Here is a 21553-nt window from a genome sequence, read left to right as displayed (position 1 = left end):
ATATCAAAGGTAAATGAATCATAAATAAACCATATTATATCCCTTCAGTATATTTAAGTGTTGAATACAATTATACCTCTGCCTTGGCAAAGGTTGGTTCCCGAATAATGCGATTGCAAATACATGGATGCGTGAACAGTAAGGGAATACTGTTCACTATTTATAGGCACGGGACACAGCCTGTGAGGAATTACAATTATGCCCCTCATAAGGGATTACAACAGCGACCTAAGCATTTATGGACTAGAGGGTCATTCTACTTTTAAGTCGGTTTGTAATTCCGAAGCTTCATGAAGAGGAACCTTCGGTCATCTCATACGAACAGCTTCAGCCGAAACTGCTTCTTCCTACAAGACCTTCGGCGACGAAGCATAGTCCCAACACCAAATATCAAGCAAGTCTTAGCTGTGACAAGAGAACAGTGAAGTTAGTGTCCTTATCAGGAGAGGAAGTGTTAGTGAAGTTGGTCTTGTCTGGACCAAGGAAAGGAAGTTGTCACCAAGTCACCGCTCATATTGAGGAAATCGAACCATCAGAAGCTATCAACGTAGTATCAGAATTGCCAGATGTGTTTCCCGAGGAGTTACCAGGCATGCCCCCTAAAAGGAAAGTTGAATTTGCCATAGAGCTTATACCTGGCACCGCCCCTATTTCCAAGAGAGCCTATCGAGTGTCTAGACCAGAGTTGGTGGAACTCAAGAAGCAGATTGATGAATTGTTAGAGAAAGGCTACATCAGACCAAGTACCTCGCCTTGGGCAGCCCCAGTGCTATTTGTGGAGAAGAAAGATGGTACAAAGAGGATGTGCATTGACTATAGATCCTTGAATGAAGTCACTGTCAAGAATAAGTACCCCCTACACAGAATTGAAGACCTGTTCGATCAGTTGAGAGGAGCCAGTGTGTTCTCAAAGATAGATCCGATGTCAGGTTACCATCAGCTTAGGATCTGACCTTCGGATATACCGTAGACAGCATTCATCACCAAGTATGGACTATATGAGTTCACAGTCATGTCATTCGGTTTGACGAATGCGCCAGCTTACTTCATGTACCTGATGAACAGTGTGTTCATGGACTACCTCGACCAGTTCGTAGTGGTGTTCATTGATGATATCCTTGTATATTCCCAGAATGAGCAGAACATGAAGAGCATTTGAGGAAAGTACTGCAGAGGCTACGAGATTGTCAGTTGTATGCCAAGCTTAGCAAGTGCGAGTTCTGGATCAGCGAAGTCTTGTTCTTGGGTCATATCATAAATTGAGATGGACTAGCGGTGGATCCAAAGAAAGTAGCAGCGATTTTGGACTAAAAAGCACCGAAAGACGTCCGAGGAATCAAGAGTTTCATTGGAATGGTCAGTTACTATCGGTGTTTCATTGAAGGTTTCTCTAAGATTGTCAGGCCAATGATAGCCTTGTTGGTAAATAAAGTTAAGTTCAAGTGGACCCCAGCGTGTCCTTTGAGACATTGAAGAAGAAGTTGACAACAGCGCTGGTATTGATTCTGCCAGATGTTCACAAGCCATTCTCAGTATATTGTGATGCTTCGTACACCGGACTGGGATGTGTGTTGATGCAGGAAGGGAAAGTAGTGGCATACTCATCCCGTCAGCTAAAGATTCATGAGAAGAATTATCCCACTCATGATCTGGAGTTAGCAGCAGTGGTTCATGCACTGAAGACCTGGAGGCACTATTTGTATGGGCAGAAGTGTGATATATACATGGACCACAAGAGTCTCAAGTACATATTCACTTAGTTAGAATTGAACATGAGGCATCGAAGATGGCTAGAGCTAATCAAATACTATAAGCTGGAAATACATTATCACCCAGGCAAAACAAACGTGGTTGCACATGCTCTGAGCAGAAAGAGTCAAGTCAATATGTTGGCCGCTCACCCGATGTCGTATGAGCTAGCAAATGAATTCGACAGGCTAAGTCTTAGATTTCTGAACAACACTCAAGGAGTGATAATCGAGCTGGAACCCACCCTAGAGCAAGATATTAGGAAGGGCCAGAAAGATGATGAGAAGATCAATGAGATCCAGCAGCTGATCATAGATGGAAAAGGCAAGGATTTCCATGAAGACGCAGAAGGAGTGGTATGGTTCAAGGATAGACTGTGTGTTCCTGACATCAAATCGATCCGGGAACTAATTCTCAAGGAAGCTCATGAAACAACGTATTCTATACACCCTGGTAGTGAGAAGATGTACCAAGACCTAAAGAAAAGATTCTGGTAGCATGGAATGAAAAAGGGGATAGCAGAGTATGTGGCTGTATGCGACAGTTATCAGAGAATCAAGGCAGAGCATCAGAGGCTCGCTGGTTTGTTGCAGCCATTGCAGATTCCTCAGTGGAAATGGGATGAGATTGGGATGGACTTTATAGTTGGTCTGCCCTGCACTCGTGCTGGTTATGACTCCATCTGTGTAGTAGTGGACCGTTTGACAAAGGCAGTCCATTCATACCAGTCAAGACCACCTACAATAGTGCAGTGTTGGCAGAGCTATATATGTCTCGGATTGTGTGCTTGCATGGCGTCCCAAAGAAGATAGTATCAGACATAGGCACCTAGTTCACTTCTCATTTTTTGCAGCAACTGCATGAAGCTTTGGGCACACACTTGAAGTTCAGTTCAGCTTACCACCTATAGACTGATGGTCAGACAGAGAGAACCAACCAGATTCTTGAAGACATATTGAGGGCTTGTGCTTTGCAAAACAAGTTAGGTTAGGACAAGAGGCTACCATATGCAAAATTCTCCTACAACAACAGCTATCAGGCTAGTCTGAAGATGTCACCATTCCAAACACTCTATGAGAGGAATTGCATAACTCCGTTGCATTGGGACCAACCCGACGAAAGGCAGTTGTTCGTTCTAGATATTCTGCTTGAAGCTGAAGAGAACATCAGAATGGTTTGAGAAAATCTGAAGACAACACAGTCCAGACAGCAAAGCTATGCTGACACCCGAAGAAGAGAACTGAGTTTTGAAGTGGGAGATTATGTCTACTTGAAGGTGTCACCGATCAGAGGAATCAAAAGGTTCGGAGTCAAAGGCAAGCTAGCGCCTCGATACATCAGACCGTACCAGATTCAAGCAAGACATGGAGAAGTGGCATATCAACTCAGCCTACCAGAAAGTCTGTCAGTTGTGCACGATGTGTTCCATGTGTCTCAGCTAAAGAAATGCTTGAGAGAGCCAGAAGAGCAGTTGCCAACAGAGGACCTTAAAGTTCAAGAAGATCTGACATATATTGAGAAGCCAACTCAGATTTTGGAGACAACAGATCGGGTTACTCGGAGAAGCGCCATCAGGATGATCAAAGTCAAATGGGGTCATCACTCAGAAGAAGAAGCAACCTGGGAAAGAGAAGATGATTTGAAAGCCAAGTACCCTGAACTCTTTGCTAGCCAACCCTGAATCTCGAGGGCGAGATTCTTTTTAAGGAGGATAGGTCTGTAACACCCTAAATTTGGAGGTATAAATTTTTTTTCTAATTATCTATCAAATCCAGGTGTTACTCTTGTCTCTCTCTAGTCTCTCTCTCTTTCTTTTAGCTAGAATTGAGTTAATTAGGTGATAGATTAATTATTTATTTCATCAAAACAATATGAGTCATGAAATGTTGCATCATGCTGAGCATAAATATTCTTTGAATTGTTGCACATGTTTGAATCAGTTTGAATTTGAAACTTGGTTTGAATTTGAATTAAAAACCCTAGAGAAAATAAAATAGAAAAGGCATTAGAAATTCCCTGAAAAGGGATAATCCCATTTTGGCCCAAGCTAGCCCATCAGGCCCAGCCCCCCGCGCGCCTGTCGCCCCTGACAGGTGGACCCCACCTATCGGCGCCAGCCCGTCCGCGCGCTCTCCTCTCTCTCTCGCCCGTTGTCAAGTGGGGCCGACTTGTCGGCGCCGACCTCACCCGCGCTCGTGCAACTTCTCTCGCTGTCCCGTGGGTCCCGCTTGCCAGCCCGGCCCCTCGTTCACTCGTTCGGCCTTGCTGACCGGTGGGTCCCGTCTGTCAGACCCTTCCCCTCCGAACCGCCAGCGCACGACCTGCGCGTCGCCGTGGACTCCACGCCCACGACGCACGTTGGGGCCACGCTCGTCCCCACCCCGGCCTTTTTCTAGCTGTCTAGCACTCGCTCGCCCTCCTCTTCCCTCATTCGCGCACTCGCAGCTCTCAGCACTCGCCTCGACACGCACGCATGCCCAGGGAGTTCCGCCACCATTCGTCGTGTCCACGCGCCCGTTCCGCCGCCACTGTTGGGTGCTCGCCGCGCCTGTTGCCTCGGTAAGCTCCGCCTTGTCACCCGCTGCTCGGGACACCCTTCAGTTCGCCCTCTCCCCCTCTGGGTCGCCTGGTCCACGCTTACCGATTCACTGTCACAGCTCCGCAGCCGTCGACCCGTGTCCTCATCGTGCCCCGAACGTCGTTCGTGTTTTCCCGAGACTTCCCTCAAGGTAACCATCCTAGCACCGCCCTTTTTTCCCATGTCTTGCATTTACTCGCCCGCGATTGCTCGCCGGAGTGTTCCCTAGTCCGCCGAGGACTAGCCTCCGTCGTCCAGTCCTCGACATAGTGCTCGCCAAGTTCTCCCCAACCACTCCAGCTATCCAAACCGACCTCTCGCACCCCAGGAGCCCCGGTCTGCCTCGCCTCCGGCGACGGCGCCGCCGTATCCGCGGGGAGCGCCGCCCCTGGCTACCCGGTGAAGGTAAAGTCCCCTGGCGCGCATCCTGTCCATTGACTCTAATCAGACGGTCCGATTTCAATTAAGCCGGACCTAATCCCAGCCGCCCGACCCGGTTCTGACCACTCGGATCCACTCCCTCACCCGCGCCCGGCAGCTGGGCTCGGCCGGTCAGGCCGCCTCGCCTCTCGAGTCGCTGACACTCCAAACCCACATGTCAGCGCTCGCCCGTCCGCGCACGCGCGAGATCGTCGACGGATCTGATCTCAGCCGTTGATTTTAGATCTAATGATTGAGCAGACCTGATACCCCTTCGCATGTAAATTTGTTAAAGAAACCCTCAACTTTGTTGTAATTAACCCGTCGCCTTGAAAACTCGCGCGCAGGCCCCTGAGTTTTTATAAACAGACCCCTGTCCTTTTAAATAATCACAGAATCAGACCCAGTTTTATATTTCAAACTTCAAAACTTGTTTATTTCATATCTTTTTCATATAAACTCCAAATTGAGTGATTCAAGTTGCAAAATGTTCATAGGAATATTTTTTGTTCAAAAAAATTATGTTCATCCACAGTCTGTGCACTCTAATTTTGTGTCTAAACTATAGGTTAGTGTATGTGTTGATTTATTCACTTAATAAAATAAATAAAAAGGAAATGATAGTGGTAAATAGATGTTTAATATTGTGAAGATAAGAATATGTGATATATGAACTTATCCCTGGTTTAAATTTGATGTCTCATTAAAATAAGTGAAATTAGATTATGTAATCATGAAGGTAGACAACACTTAAAGAATAATCAACCACTAGATAAGATTAGTTCACCCTATAATTTAAACTCCCTTTTGAGTTTATACTTCTCCTTTTGAGATATGTTCCATTGTTTATACATGATTGATGTGTTGTTCATTTATCATCTACCAAATGTATTGAATGTATGATCGCTTTATTTAGACAACGAGCAACCTGTGGTTCCTAAGTGTGTTGTCGAAGATCTTCCTGAGCAACAACCTGGTGAATGCAAGTGTCCTCTGACCTATTATGTCCTACATACTTTATAATTCACTGTCCCGCATTACATTATTGAAACCTAAGGATTGACTAGTCTGTATTTACCTTATCCTTGTTTACCTTTTGGGTTAATCATGGTTAGCTTTATGTTATTGCTTCAACTTAATCAACGAACATGATGTGAACATTTATGATACGATGATGTTATCCCGATGATGATCTTGTGATACTTTAGGGGACTCAGGCTATTTTCCTGAGTACCTCTCCGTAAGGACCTGTTCGTTGAGTGACCACCCGGGATAACAATGCAACCATGAGGGTGGAATGGGACACCCTTAGTTGATTAATTAGATGAACCTAGGGTGTAGATGGCTTTGCCTGAGGGTCGTCAATGGGGGTCGGGGCGTAGTGCTCGCTCTGCTATGGGGGGTGCAGAGGTTCATTCGATTTGGTTTTGTTAGTCACCCACCTTGGGGATGTGTACTGCGTTTGTACGACTAGCGAAACCTAATGAGCAACTATGCACCAGGGGAGTCTTTGTAAAGGCTACGTAGTGTATACCTGGCCATTCACCTCGATAGTGAAGATCGGGTCTGTACAACCCAGGCTGGAAAGGGATCACGACTCGTGGGTAAAGTGTGCAACCTCTGCAGAGTGTTAGAAACTGGTATATCAGCCGAGCTCACAGTTAAGAGAGGCCTTGGGATCCTCTTTGAGTAGAAGAACTTTGGTTACTTTTTATGATGATGGTTAATAATGGTTATAATTTTGATCTCTGGTATCCCCTCTTGGAGGGAGTACATTTGGGTAATAACTGGGCTTATTACTAAAACTTGGCTCTACTAATAGTAATAAATACTTGACCAACTAAAAAGCAACTTCTTAACCTTAACTCCACATACAGCTAGTTCACTTTAGCCAAACGAGAGATTTGCTGAGTATGTTGATGTGTACTCACCCTTACTTTACAAACCACTCCCACCCCAGGTTGTCCCCACTGTATTCAGTGCTCAGGAGGAGATGCTGGCAACATGGAGGACTTTGAGGAGTTTCAGGACTATGATGAGTTCTAGTTTTTCTTAGTGGCAAACCCCCAGTCAGCTGCCTGTGTAGGCCTTATCTACCATGTTTCGTATTTCCGCATTTTGATGATATTAATGACTATGCTATGTATTAGACTCTGTGGATGTCTTGAACATCTTATTGTAATAAAAGTACCTTTCCACTATTTACTTTGAGCAATGTGTGATGATGTCCAATTATGTAATCGTTGTATACGTAAGTTTCTGATCCTGGCACATACGTGGTTCGCATCTTGTTTACCTTCCAAAACCGAGTGTGACATTGCTCCCATGGAAGAACACAATAATAGCCAGCTCAATGATGCATAAGTTCGAGTATTGGTTGTACTAATAAATGAATCATTTACTTGAAACTATTCGTCAATATTGATTATGTAGTTTGCAATTAAACAATAACTGAATAGTGATAAGCAAATAATATAAGCATGTTCATCCCTTGAATAAACATGACCGAAGCAAATTGTAGCAAGAATCATTACTACCAACAACTGAAATACTTCGACTTCATGTAAGTAGCAGCATATCACAACTATCCATGTGCATAATAATTCAGTTGCACTCCTCCATAATATGAAGATGCATATGGAGCAAAATGATGCCATTAAGGATAACCAAAAATACCTTGGGACGACATATATGGCATAACTGAAAAATATGGACGATGCAATGACCAATAGCTTTGTTGAGCTGGGGCAAACCTTTCACCCAAATGTCTTATACTTGCTTTCTTCCTTCTGTTTGCCTTTACTCCACTTCTTCCAAAAGCATCATTCTTACCTGGTTCTTGAGAACTCCCATTAGGGGTCCATGTCATGCCTCTCTCCTTCAGCTCTTCTGCACCGAGTTTTTATAGCCTCTTGTGCCATATTGATAATCCGAGTGGGCTTCTCGGTTGTTTGGGCACATTAGGCTTCTTAAGTTCAGATTTAGTACCTGGACTATCGCTAGCTAATTTCTTAATTGTTTGGGTACTGCTAGCCGAAGTATCTAACACTTCCTCCGGCTTTGTAATGCAAGAATTCAGATTTGAACTTTTGGCTTTTCTTTTATCCTTCTTCACTATATAAACTTGCTTGATCATTCGATTCTTATTTTGAGCTCTAGACTGATTCTTAGAAATAAAATGATCTTTGTCATATGATCGTTTCTCAAAATCAGAATCGAATTGAGTTGAATATTCTATGTTATGTGGTCTCAAATATGAAGAAGAATAAGCATTTGAATCATACCAGCCCCAAGATAGATAAAGATGAAAGTACGAAGGAGCTGAACCATATTGCATTGGTATTGGCGGCTCAAAAGGAGGATATGTTGCTGATGCACGAAACTCTTCTCCTCGCCAATCCTGATTTCTAGATTTATGCTTCGGAGGTGATTTTGATGGCTTCAAAGGTGCTCTAGATGGCTTAGCAATGCCAGTTTGATCAACATCCTTTGCCTTAATTTGCTTATGATATTTAGCCAAAAGTTGCTCAAAAGTAACCTTCGGCCTTTTACCCTTTTGTTTATCGCAACCTTTACCTCCAAAACATTTACATTTGGGCATACCTGGTAGACCATGCCCCCTGCCGCCTCCGGTCTTATTAGCCTTTCTTTTGCCCAGAGCCTTCCGAGTAATTACCCCATGTGTTAGATTTGGTGCATGAGGGTCACCAATGATAATATTTTTTCCTTTGCCTTTATCGGCCGAATATGGCTGAACCAAGACTTTTTTGTCCACTGGTCCTAATGTGTCGACAGGGACAAATTGTCTGTCAATCTTCATTTTTTGAAATCTCAATCGGCCTTCACCTACAGCCGATTGTATTTGTCGACGGAAGATATTACAATCATTGGTGTTATGAAGAAAGGAACCATGCCATTTACAATATACACACTTTTTCAATTCCTCTATCGGAGGAATTGTGTGTGACAATTTAATGTTGCCATTCTTAAGTAGTTCATCAAATATTTTATCACACTTAACAACATTAGATGTGAACTTATCTTTCCCTTTTTGTGCCGAATGCAAGGGAGAGCGAGCAGCAGATTTGGCCTTAGCATGCCAAACAAGCTTAGCGACATGTATTTTTTCGGCTTTGCACGGGCCAAAAGGCATTCGGCCTCATGCGCGGGTGATGGCATGTTGTGACTATGGTGCACTGCAGGTGTGGTGGGGCATGAAGATCGTGTCTGATGCAAAGTGTCCTGGTCTGCGTATGCACACCCGGACAGTCCGATCTTGGTGATCGGGTGGTCCACAGAGGGACCGGACGGTCTGGTATTGTATCCGGACCGTTCGGTGGTGCAGGGCTTTGCCTGAGAAACTTGTGACAGGCTCGGTGCGACTCCGGACTATCCGACGTAAGGTGTCGGACGATCCGTTGGAGGGCTGGACGGTTTGTGATCGTGCACGGACTATCCGGCCGTGCCTAGAGCTGATCTACTATGCAGTGAGGATGGTGACAACATTTTCCCCGGACATGAGTTAATCGACATACAATAATATGGTTGGGACTGAGAAGCCCCATTTGTCGCCGATGTTTTTGACGCAGTTATTTTAGTGCCGAATTTATGTGACAAAATCAGGTATATGAGTATTTTCTAATACATGCGTCATATTCTCTATATCCTCCATTATAATTTTAATCCGATTATCAAAAGAAATTTTAACAGATTGAATATCAGCTAATGGTGTGGTGTTACTTACAATGGGGAGCTGATGCAGCAAGACTGATAGTGAATCATACTTTACTTCCCTCTTCTTGACGACCTTCTGGTGGTGATCTACCTTGAAGTACGAGAGATATCACTTTTCCGCCACCTTGCTTATATTAGCCTGTTGTCGTTGGAATTCCTCGTCCAGCCTTTTCATGTGGGCTTCTAATTTCTCATCCTCATCGGCCGGCGAGTTAGTCAGCCCTGTGTTAATGTCTAGGACAACGTTGTTGTGATCTTTGGGATTGGTCATTGCAACTGATCTGATAGGTCTAATTTAATAGATCAGATCTAATGGATCGAAATTGATAGATCCGATTTTTCGTCCCCTACGGAGTCGCCAAAAAGTGTGTTGACGTCTTTTTGGTCACCAAACACTATAATGAACCGACTGTCGGTACTTGTCACCATTAGATGATGTAGGGTCGAATAACGTGGTTATCCTGAAGGTGGGGCAACACCTCTATGATGGTCACCACCTATTTGGGACCAAACAACAACGAACCCTAGGGCCTTCTCGTGATGAGAAATACCTTGGGTTTGGCTCCGCGAGGTGAACAATGGCGGCGGTCTGTGATGGGTCCCCGGGTCGCCTAGCGATGCTCGCTGCGAGGGTGCGGACTGACCGCGGCTCTGGGCCGGACGGTCCACGACTTGGCGGCAGAAGCGACGCCTTTCTTGCGTGTTGTCCGGACAGTCCGTGATGGCGTAGGGTCGTTTTCTTCTCCTTGTAGGATCTATATCTCGCCCCTGACCTTAGGGTGCTCTGGGTCGGCAGGTCACCCGGGGTGTCTCCAGACAACGTAGAGTCGCCTAGAAATTAAGAGATCAATTCGAGAAAGAGATCTTGATTGAAGTAGACGAAGTAGATCTTGCCCCTCAAGAGGGGTAAAGATCATAGGGTCGTCCTGGGGTCGGCAGACCACCCCAAGACGGATCTAGATGATGTAGAGTCGAATAGGGGTGGAGGTGGATATGCGGAAGGCTACAACTAGAACTACGCTACATCTACTCCTATGATAGAAAAGGTAAATAAAGTAGATAGATTCGATTGGAATGTGTTCGGGGTTTTCAATCGGCCATACTCCTTTATATTTATAGGGGAGGAGGTCTAGACCTGTTCCTAAGAGATAGCCAACAACTCCCACGTGATTAGATGCATAACCACGCACGAGATAAGAATAATCATCCGAGTTAATCTAATTGCGGGGCACGCGGACTGTGACGGAACCTCCCAAGTAATTAGGCCCACCTCCAGTTGTCCTTGTCTAACAGACATCAGACACCCTGTAGATGTTCCTAAGTCACTTGACAAGTTCGGTATCTTTCTTACCTTTCCAGGAACGTCTCACCCGTCTTGCAGACATTACAGAACATCGGAGATAAAGAAATGCGGAAGCTTTTACATAAACTTACATTTATTTAGAAAGTAAGATCAAGTTACTTATTACAGACCAGAGCTATAAACGAGTGCTGAGTAATATTATTACATATACCAAGGGAGGCAAAAACTCCTCCCGATAGTTTTAAAACAAAAAGTCCTATATGGAGGACCACGTCCTCCCGCATCTTCACTCTTGTTTTTCTTCATTGACACCACCTTGGAGCAAAAGCAACAAAAGATTTGTCGCTTCCTCACCTAAAAACAACGAAGGGATAAACCCTGAGTATGGAATTACTCAGCAAGTCTTACCCGACTAAGGAAAAGACTCTCAAGGGTATGCTGGATAAATAGGAATCAAGGAGAGGCTTTAGCAAGAATCAACTTAGATACTTTAGCAGAAATAGCTTACTAAAGTGAGTCCTTACTTTCAATATTTTAACGCTAGATTAAATATCAATAGACTATGTTTGCATCTAGTCTAATTTCATTATCTCATCGATACAACATCCTTTTTATTCATAATGTTCACATCCTGACTTAGGTTGCAGGGCAGTGACCAAGTCTTCATAACCGCGAAGGTACGGTGATCCGAATCGATTATACTCAGTTGAGGATCTCCAATCACACGACATATGTAGCACTTAACCCTTGCATATATCAACCCGCCACCAGGGTTCTTAAGACCAGATCAGGTTCACGCAAACCGAGAGCACAGATACACCACCGTCCAGCCTCTTGCCACGGAGGGTACACGCTACTCTCGCCACCGCTCCACGCCCATTTCGTGTTATCTTATTCTGGCCTTAGTCTGCCCGAGGCAAGGCTTACCCATGACGAGGCATGTGACCAGTTAAAGGGTCCTCGATCATCAAGCCTACATACGCATCAATCCTTAATCAACCTGGGTAGAACATCACCTGTTCCTAACCCAAGTTTCAATTTATGTATTCCCATCCTTAGGATTGTTTCTGTTCCTTAGGATGAAAGAGCATCACAGGGAACTTTGCAGTAAGATCCCACCATTGCTCCAAATGAAAATATTCTTGCAGGTAGAAGCCATCCTTTCTCGAGCTAGGCTAAGGACAACCTCTATCCACAAGATCTAAGCAAGGCTAAGCATTTTTTGTAAATCATATTTTGATACTTCACAGAAGTATCTATAAAGGTATGGATATCAAGGAAAGCAATGCATCAAAGGGTTTCAAGCAATTCCTATAAACCTAATGCACATTTCACTAGACTTAAAGTGTGCGAAAATTATTTAAAAAACACAAGGAAGGGGTTGCATGCACCGGGGCTTGTCTTTGTTCGTAGGTGAGTCAGGCTCGGACTCGCATATGTCGAAGTAGAGCCAAGTCCTTGCCTGAGATTCCAAAGGTGGTGGTGTCTTCTCTTCAGTCACTTCACTCTCTTCTTCGTTTTCTAAATATAACCATATAGGTATATATATAAGAATGAATGCCATGTAATGCTCATGAGAGTGCATAGATAATAAAGGTTTATTAACTAAGTCTTGAATACAACTTTCCTTCACGGAACTCCGAGAACTTAGGGTTTCCGGAGTTAGTAAAGGAGTTCATAGAGCACGGGTGGGGATTTTGGGTTCTAGTTATCAAACATGGTCCAAATCAATTCAAACTCTACCCAAGGCTTCTAAATATTGTTTTAAGTTCATATAAAAAGTTTGGGCATTTTTGGACTTATTATCTATTTTCTAAAAATCCAAAACTAAGACTTTAAACTATTTAAAATGCTTTAAAATTCCTTATTTCCTCTAAAAATCACAAAATTATTTTTATTCAATTCTAGGGAAATAAATAAACCTAGGAAAATTGGTTTCACAATTTTAGGATTTTTCTACGATTTCCTAGAATTGTTTTAACTCGGGAGGAAAAAGAAAAAGAAAACCCGTGAATAGTACTCGGCCGAATCCAGTCTAGGTCGGCCCACTACCAGCAGAAGTGCGCGCACCCGCGCCCGCGCTGGCAGACTTGCACAGAGGCCCTCGCCTTCTTGAATATCCCGAAAGAGTCCAAGGCACTATTTAAAACAGTCGCTGACAACTGCAGAAAAGACCCTAGACTTCAATTTCTTCTCCAAAAACACCCCTGGTCACGTCGTGCTGTTCGTTCATCTCGGACGAGGTCTGTACCGGCCATGGCCGGCGATGACTGCTCAAGCTAACTATCTATGAGGCTTCACTGACCTGAGATGGCCCTGGAACACACATTAATTTGATCCGAACGCACAGAGAATGGCCTGTCCACATGCACGGCGGACACCGAGCATGGGAGCACATGTTCCCGCCAAACCATGGTCGATTAGAGCGAACGGATGCCACCATGAGCTTCGCAAGAACACAGAGGCATGGAAACAACACTTTAATTGGATAGGAACTCACCAGAGTGGCCCAGCCACGGGCGGGCCGTTCTTTGCGATGCGGCGGACCAATTTGGGGAAAATCGGCGTTGCGGTGGCTCGGGTTGAAATTGGGGTTGGGGATTGAGGCTACTTGGTCATAAGAAGTTGTGCTTTCACCGTGCGCAAACGATTTGGGAAGAGGTGGAGAAGGTCGTGTGAATTTCTGGTTGTACTCAAACTTGCTTGAAGAACAGCGAGCACCTCGCCGAGGACCCAATGGCTATTTATAGCCGTGGCGGTCCGGCGATCACTTCGCGGCCACGGACAGCATCACTAGCGCATGCCGACCACGTCGGTAGGAGGTACAGTGAGGGAAAACTATGGCATGAGCGCCACCGCGGCGGAATCCACTGAGTCACGGCGGCCGCCGGTGAAGTCTCCGGCTGGACTCAGGGAACGGTGCCACGTATGCGCCGTTTAACTTCGACTCTATCCATTTCCTATCGCGCACGAACCCGGACGGCGGCGGCACGAATTTTGGCGCAAAGAGGTCGCCGGCGGTGAACATTTTGCGCTGGCGGTCTGATCCGCACGAGCACTGTACCATGGCCAACTCCATCAGACAGCCTGACAGAGCATTTTGGAGCTTCATTTTCTCCCAGATTCAAATGGCAACTCTACTAAAGCTCTGCAGCAAAATTGTAGAGCTATAAACCAGCTACAACATTGCTATATTGTACTGCCACAAAAAGTCAATGGAGCCTGCTTGAAATTAAGCTTGAAGTTCTTGTCAGTTCACTGTTAGTCTGAAAATTTAGACCCAGTAACCTAATAGCCCAACTTCAGCCTTATTTATCTCTAGATTCTTCTTAACAACTATGCTTACACTCTTAAGCAAAGTTGTTCTCCTATGATTGAGCTACAACTTTGATGTGGTGCCCTAGGGCAAAAACCCTATATTTTAAAAGTTGCAAGGCTCCAAAGTTGAGCTCACCAATCTGAAATTCAGACTTAGGCTGAAATCACAACTAGGGGCCTTTTTGCAAATGAGTCCAAAACTTAGGGTTTGGCTTGTAAATTCATATATGAGTGACTCAAGTGACTTAAGATACTTTACTAACTTGGTTTTTACACTTTAGTCCAAATGTGCATCAATTTTGCACATAAGCCCCTAGGTTTTAGTTTTAGGGTTTTCCAGGGTTCAAATGGGGATTTTTGGTATCCCAGGGGTACAAAAGTGATTCAAGTTCATTTTTGGGAACATTTTATGACTATTCCCTTAAGGCTTTTAGGTTTTCTCAACTTGGATTAGGTTTTACCCCTTTAATCCCTATTTAGGGTTAAGTTCCCTATCCAGGGTTCTATTTGCAAAACACTAAAACAATACAACTTGTTTGAAATTTTTACCTAGTGAATGCACTCTAGGTGTGTCAAACATATGCAATGCCAATGCTTATGATGCCATGCTCAAGTTTTAGTTACAGTAACACCAGGGGTGTTACATCCTTCCCCCCATAAAAGAATCTCGTCCCGAGATTAAAAGTCCTAGGGTAAGTAATGGAAAAGGAAACGCGACATACTTTTATTTCCTTATTTTTGGTACAAGGCAGGGGTGGTTTGGGAATTTATTCCTTTATTACACAGTTATACAGGCTTTACAATTTTCAAGAGGCTAAAAAGCCTGGGAAATTCTTATCTAAAAAGTCTTGAGTTTCTCATGTAGCCTCATCTTCAGAATGCTGGTTCCACTGTATCTTATAGAATTTGGGAGTTTTTCTTCGGGTAACCCTATCCTTTTGGTCCAAGACTCGAATAGGATGCTCAGAATATGTCAAGTCCGGTTCAAGGACAACATCTGTTACCTCAACGGTTCGATCGGGAATCCGAAGACACTTCTTCAATTGTGACACGTGGAACACATTATGCACGGCAGACAATGTTTCGGGGAATTGGAGTCGATATGCCACTGGTCCACATTGTTCAAGTACCAAGAATGGGTCAATGTACCTAGGTGCAAGCTTTCCCTTAATCCCGAAACGCGATACTCCCTTCATTGGTGAAACTTTCAGGTAGACATAGTACTCTTCATGAAAATACAAGGGCATTCGTCGTTTGTCTGCATAACCCTTCTGACGAGCTTGTGCTTTCTTCATATTATGAATAATTTTCTGAACCTTTTCCTCGGCCTCCTTCACCATATCAGGTCTAAAGAAATACCTTTCTCCAGGTTCAGACCAATTTAGCGGAGTACGACACTGTCGTCCATATAAAGCTTCAAAGGGTGCCATCTTGATACTTTCTTGATAGCTATTATTATACGAAAACTCCGCTAAGGGCAAACATTCATCCCATTTTTGTGAGAAGTCCAGAACACACGCCCGTAGCATATCTTCAAGTATTTGATTTACCCTCTCAGTCTGCCTACTGGTTTGAGGATGATAGGCCGAACTGTGGAGCAGTTTAGTACCCAGGGATTTATGAAGTTCTTCCCAGAATTTGGATACGAATTGAGATCCATGATCCGATACTATGGTCTTCGGAACACCGTGCAGACTAAGAATACGAGCAATGTATAATTGGGCATAGACAGTAACTGGGTGATCTGTCTTGACTGGCAGAAAATGGGAAATTTTCATAAGCCGATCAACAATAACCCAGATAGAGTCATACCCTTTTGTAGTCCTGGGTAATCTCACAATGAAGTCCATACTAATATCTTCCCATTTCCATACTGGGATAGGTAAGGATTGTAATGGACCAACAGTCTTCATGTATATGGCCTTGACGCGTCTGCAAGTGTCACATCTAGCCACATAACGTGCAATTTCAATCTTCATTTTCGTCCACCAATAAAGACGATGTCAGCCAGAATAACACATAAGGTTCCCTATGTGCAATTTGCTTCTTCTGATGACACTATACTATCTGAGTCTGTTGGGTGGGCGGCAATTATGCAACTTTACCCAAATAGAATCAGATGCACCATCTTGGGTAAAACACACAGAAAGAGGTTTACCAACAAGTGGTTACAGTAAGTTCATAGCACACGAGACGGGTGTGAATGTCGAATAACATCACAGTTGACCTATGGCTAAGCAGAAAATCCAAGTCCCTAAAAGGTGATATAGATTCAAGAGAATCACCAGCGAAGGGATCAGTAGATACGGACCTTGCAACCAGTCCATTTTATCCAGCACTAGTCGTAAACCGGCATGATCACCCACGCAAGAAAAACACGCGTGAGGCGGTCGAGGTACGACTAGAGCGATAATTTACTGGTCGACTTAATTTGATTTTGGTAAGCACTTTCTTTAGGGTGGGTTGAACCAAAGTGAGTTTAGACAACTCGATAAAACGATCTCTAAACTCAGCATGCGTTCATTGGGCAGTTACAAGTTTGTCCAAACCAACTTGTGGAACTACTTTTGACATTAAGCAGATCCTCTCAGTATCATTGGTAAACCAAGGGTTGAGAGTTCACATTTGCTAACAAGAAATCCTATACTTGGTTAAAAATCTATTTGGTCATGTTGTTCATCCGTTTTTCTCATGCGAGATGAACTGGCTTGTTTTGGAAATATATGGGTTAAATAAGAGAGTGAATGAACAAACTCCTGCATTTCAGTAGCAGGGGAAACAGATCTCTATTTTGAGAGCTAATCAGTTGTTTTCCAACACTAAAAAGCTCCAAGACTTCACCTTTACACAAAGGATGCAAAGGGAAATTGTGTGAGTAGTCACTACCAAGATCAAAAGAAATAAGACCACACATGAAAGTGGTATGCCCTTTTGATCCAACGTAGATGACAGATGTTGCTTGATCTCTTTCACAAACAACATAGAAATTATTTCAAGGAAAGGTCAATGGAAGATAACACATCAGTGTAATTCCGTAATGGATCATGACTAGAGACCTTGATACCGGCATGCGCCAAGCAGCAAAATCCTGTGTGCGCATTCACAGGAGGCTCTCAGTTTCGCCGCGGTACCATAAGTCCTTAACCATGACACCATTACAAAACTGGCACCGATAATGAATCTCTCGTGGTAAGAATAATTTGTGTAGAGATAACCTATTAATATAATCTCATAATGGATTATGACTGCTAACTGTGATACTAGCGTGTATCGAGCAGCACAACCATGTGTATGCATCCACAGAAGGCCCTCAGTTTTATCGCAGTATCATCAATTTTAGTCATAACACCATTACCAGACATAACCAATAAGAAATCTCGTGTAACCCTAATGGATTAGGTAAGGGTGACAATATACAAAGAGATACTCCACTAGTAAAGGTGGTTACAAGTAGAGCGCCAAATAGATCATGGCCCAAGGCATGGCCATAATCTAAACTTGATGAAGGAAGTACGATGGGAGACTGTTAATTCAGCCCCAGGCATATTTCTATGCCCATCATAGAGATCACAAGGTCAAAGATTAAGTTGGTATGCCTTCGAAGAAACCAAAGGCATCAAATTCAAGAAAATGGTCGGACATGTCTTTCCTAGGTTGGGTTAATAAAGCAACATGGTGATCCGTATGGAATATCCAAAGGAATAGCCACCTTAACTCTTGAATTTTGACAAACTACTATATATATTAAAAGTTGCCTCTGAAACCGGCAGTCGTTTCTTACACCATAGTCATAGAAAAGCTCACATGTTACATGATCCAGGTGAAACAGGAAAACTCTTTCCAACGAAGTTTAACCTGTTTTTATTACCAAGCTGGTCTATCTACACCTACCTTACTACATTGATCTACTACATCTTCTCTAGCTACACCATCTGCCAGATGTTTGTTGCCATTCTTCCAAGGAACCCTTAGTCCGCCGATGCAGGAGTAGGAAAAAAGGCAGCATTGAGCCTATGCACTGCTTGTTGCAGATGGTTGACAAGTCGTTGTGCTACTTGAAATTCCATGGGATGAGCACGATTTAATTCTTTGATCGCCTGATCCTGATGGCTTATGAAGCTCATGGTTTCCTTAAGGTCTTCTCTAATAGCAACAGCATACAGACAAATTTCTTCTTGTTGCTGACTCAAAATTTTTAACTTAGAATGAGCATTAGTTAGCTGATGCTCAAGCTCCTTAATGCGATTCTGATCAGCTTGGTGTTGCATCTGAAGTTCTGTCACCTGATACTCTAGTCCAATAACCTGTTCCGCTTGAACCTTTGTTTCCTCAAGTCGTTCTTGTGCTTGGGTACAAGCACTATTCTTGGCCATTTCCATCATCTTAAATGCTGCATAACTCCCAGTGTACAACTGCTGCCACTTTTGACGACTGTGCCCTCGAGTAAGTTGCAACTCTAGCACGGCCATCAAAACTCGAGCAGATGTCGATTCAACAGAATCCTGCCCAATAGGAATGCTTTCCATTAATCGGGCCTGGTGATGATACACCAATGGGTCACTTAAGGCAACTGCAGGGAACAACCTCATAGATGTGGCTTGTATTTCTTCCCTTTTCTGGTAACAAATGGTTGTTAGCACCTCTAAGGCAGCTACCTGAGCACCCTCCCAAGGAGTCATTCCTTCAGCATGGAACATCCAATATGGCCAAGATGGTTTTCTAGCACCTTCTAGAATACGCACTACTACCTCATACCATGGTTGTCCTCTAAGAACAGTGCGTTACCACTGGTACTTGGGTGCTTCGGTATATCCAACTTCTTGAAGTAGTCGCCACAGGACCACTGGAACACCAAAATCTCGTAGAAACTCTCCAACTCATGTAGGAGCTTCTTGTTGATTCATCTATAGAGAAGGGCAACGGATACACTCTATTCACTAAAGATGTATGAACAAGGTAGATGAATCATATACTAAACTAGCTACACAGGGGGTTTAACTTAAAGTTTGTATGACATGATGCATGTGTAATTACAGAATCAACCTTAGTTGATTCAACCTTCTATACATTGCACTCTTCCTATCTGGTCTTTAAGATAGACTCTTCAGAATACTTAGGTAAGAAAGGAAGAGAGTTTCTAGGTAAGACTTTTAGAAAATCCTTTTGAAGATGCCTCATAATATCTGCAAAGAAGGGCTACGCTCCGATACCAGCTGTGACGGAACCTCCCAAGTAATTAGGCCCACCTACAGTTGTCCTTGTCTAACAGACATCAGACACCTTGTAGATGTTCCTAAGTCACTTGACAAGTTCGGTATCTTTCTTACCTTTCCAGGAACGTCTCACCCGTCTTGCAGACATTACAGAACATCGGAGATAAAGAAATGCGGAAGCTTTTACATAAACTTACATTTATTTAGAAAGTAAGATCAAGTTACTTATTACAGACCAGAGCTATAAACGAGTGCTGAGTAATATTATTACATATACCAAGGGAGGCAAAAACTCCTCCCGATAGTTTTAAAACAAAAAGTCCTATATGGAGGACCACGTCCTCCCGCATCTTCACTCTTGTTTTTCTTCATTGACACCACCTTGGAGCAAAAGCAACAAAAGATTTGTCGCTTCCTCACCTAAAAACAACGAAGGGATAAACCCTGAGTATGGAATTACTCAGCAAGTCTTACCCGACTAAGGAAAAGACTCTCAAGGGTATGCTGGATAAATAGGAATCAAGGAGAGGCTTTAGCAAGAATCAACTTAGATACTTTAGCAGAAATAGCTTACTAAAGTGAGTCCTTACTTTCAATATTTTAACGCCAGATTAAATATCAATAGACTCTGTTTGCATCTAGTCTAATTTCATCATCTCATCGATACAACATCCTTTTTATTCATAATGTTCACATCCTGACTTAGGTTGTAGGGCAGTGACCAAGTCTTCATAACCGCGAAGGTACGGCGATCCGAATCGATTATACTCAGCTGAGGATCTCCAATCACACGACATATGTAGCACTTAACCCTTGCATATGTCAACCCGCCACCGGGGTTCTTAAGACCAGATCAGGTTCACGCAAACCGAGAGCACAGATACACCACCGTCCAGCCTCTTGCCACGGAGGGTACACGCTACTCTCGCCACCGCTCCACGCCCATTTCGTGTTATCTTATTCTGGCCTTAGTCTGCCCGAGGCAAGGCTTACCCATGACGAGGCATGTGACCAGTTAAAGGGTCCTCGATCATCAAGCCTACATACGCATCAATCCTTAATCAACCTGGGTAGAACGTCACCTATTCCTAACCCAAGTTTCAATTTACGTATTCCCATCCTTAGGATTGTTTCTGTTCCTTAGGATGAAAGAGCATCACAGGGAACTTTGCAGTAAGATCCCACCATTGCTCCAAATGAAAATATTCTTGCAGGTAGAAGCCATCCTTTCTCGAGCTAGGCTAAGGACAACCTCTATCCACAAGATCTAAGCAAGGCTAAGCATTTTTTGTAAATCATATTTTGATACTTCACAGAAGTATCTTTAAAGGTATGGATATCAAGGAAAGCAATGCATCAAAGGGTTTCAAGCAATTCCTATAAACCTAATGCACATTTCACTAGACTTAAATTGTGCGAAAATTATTTAAAAAACACAAGGAAGGGGTTGCATGCACCGGGGCTTGCCTTTGTTCGTAGGTGAGTCAGGCTCGGACTCGCAGATGTCGAAGTAGAGCCAAGTCCTTGCCTGAGATTCCAAAGGTGGTGGTGTCTTCTCTTCAGTCACTTCACTCTCTTCTTCGTTTTCTAAATATAACCATATAGGTATATATATAAGAATGAATGCCATGTAATTCTCATGAGAGTGCATAGATAATAAAGGTTTATTAACTAAGTCTTTAATACAACTTTCCTTCACGGAACTCCGAGAACTTAGGGTTTCCGGAGTGAGTAAAGGAGTTCATAGAGCAGGGGTGGGGATTTTGGGTTCTAGTTATCAAACATGGTCCAAATCAATTCAAACTCTACCCAAGGCTTCTAAATAATGTTTAAAGTTCATATAAAAAGTTTGGGCATTTTTGGACTTATTATCTATTTTCTAAAAATCCAGAACTAAGACTTTAAACTATTTAAAATGCTTTAAAATTCCTTATTTCCTCTAAACATCACAAAATTATTTTTATTAAATTCTAGGGAAAATAATAAACCTAGGAAAATTGGTTTCACAATTTTAGGATTTTTCTATGATTTCCTAGAATTGTTTTAACTCGGGAGGAAAAAGAAAAAGAAAACCCGTGAATAGTACTGGGCCGAATCCAGTCTAGGTCGGCCCACTACCAGCAGAAGTGCGCGCACTCGCGCCCGCGCTGGCAGACTTGCACAGAGGCCCTTGCCTTCTTGAATATCCCGAAAGAGTCCAAGGCATTATTTAAAACAGTCGCTGACAACTGCAGAAAA

The sequence above is a fragment of the Zea mays genome, chromosome 3 (assembly GCF_902167145.1).
Source record: "Zea mays cultivar B73 chromosome 3, Zm-B73-REFERENCE-NAM-5.0, whole genome shotgun sequence".
Classification (NCBI taxonomy): domain Eukaryota; kingdom Viridiplantae; phylum Streptophyta; class Magnoliopsida; order Poales; family Poaceae; genus Zea; species Zea mays.
Note: the sequence above shows the minus strand (reverse complement) of the source record.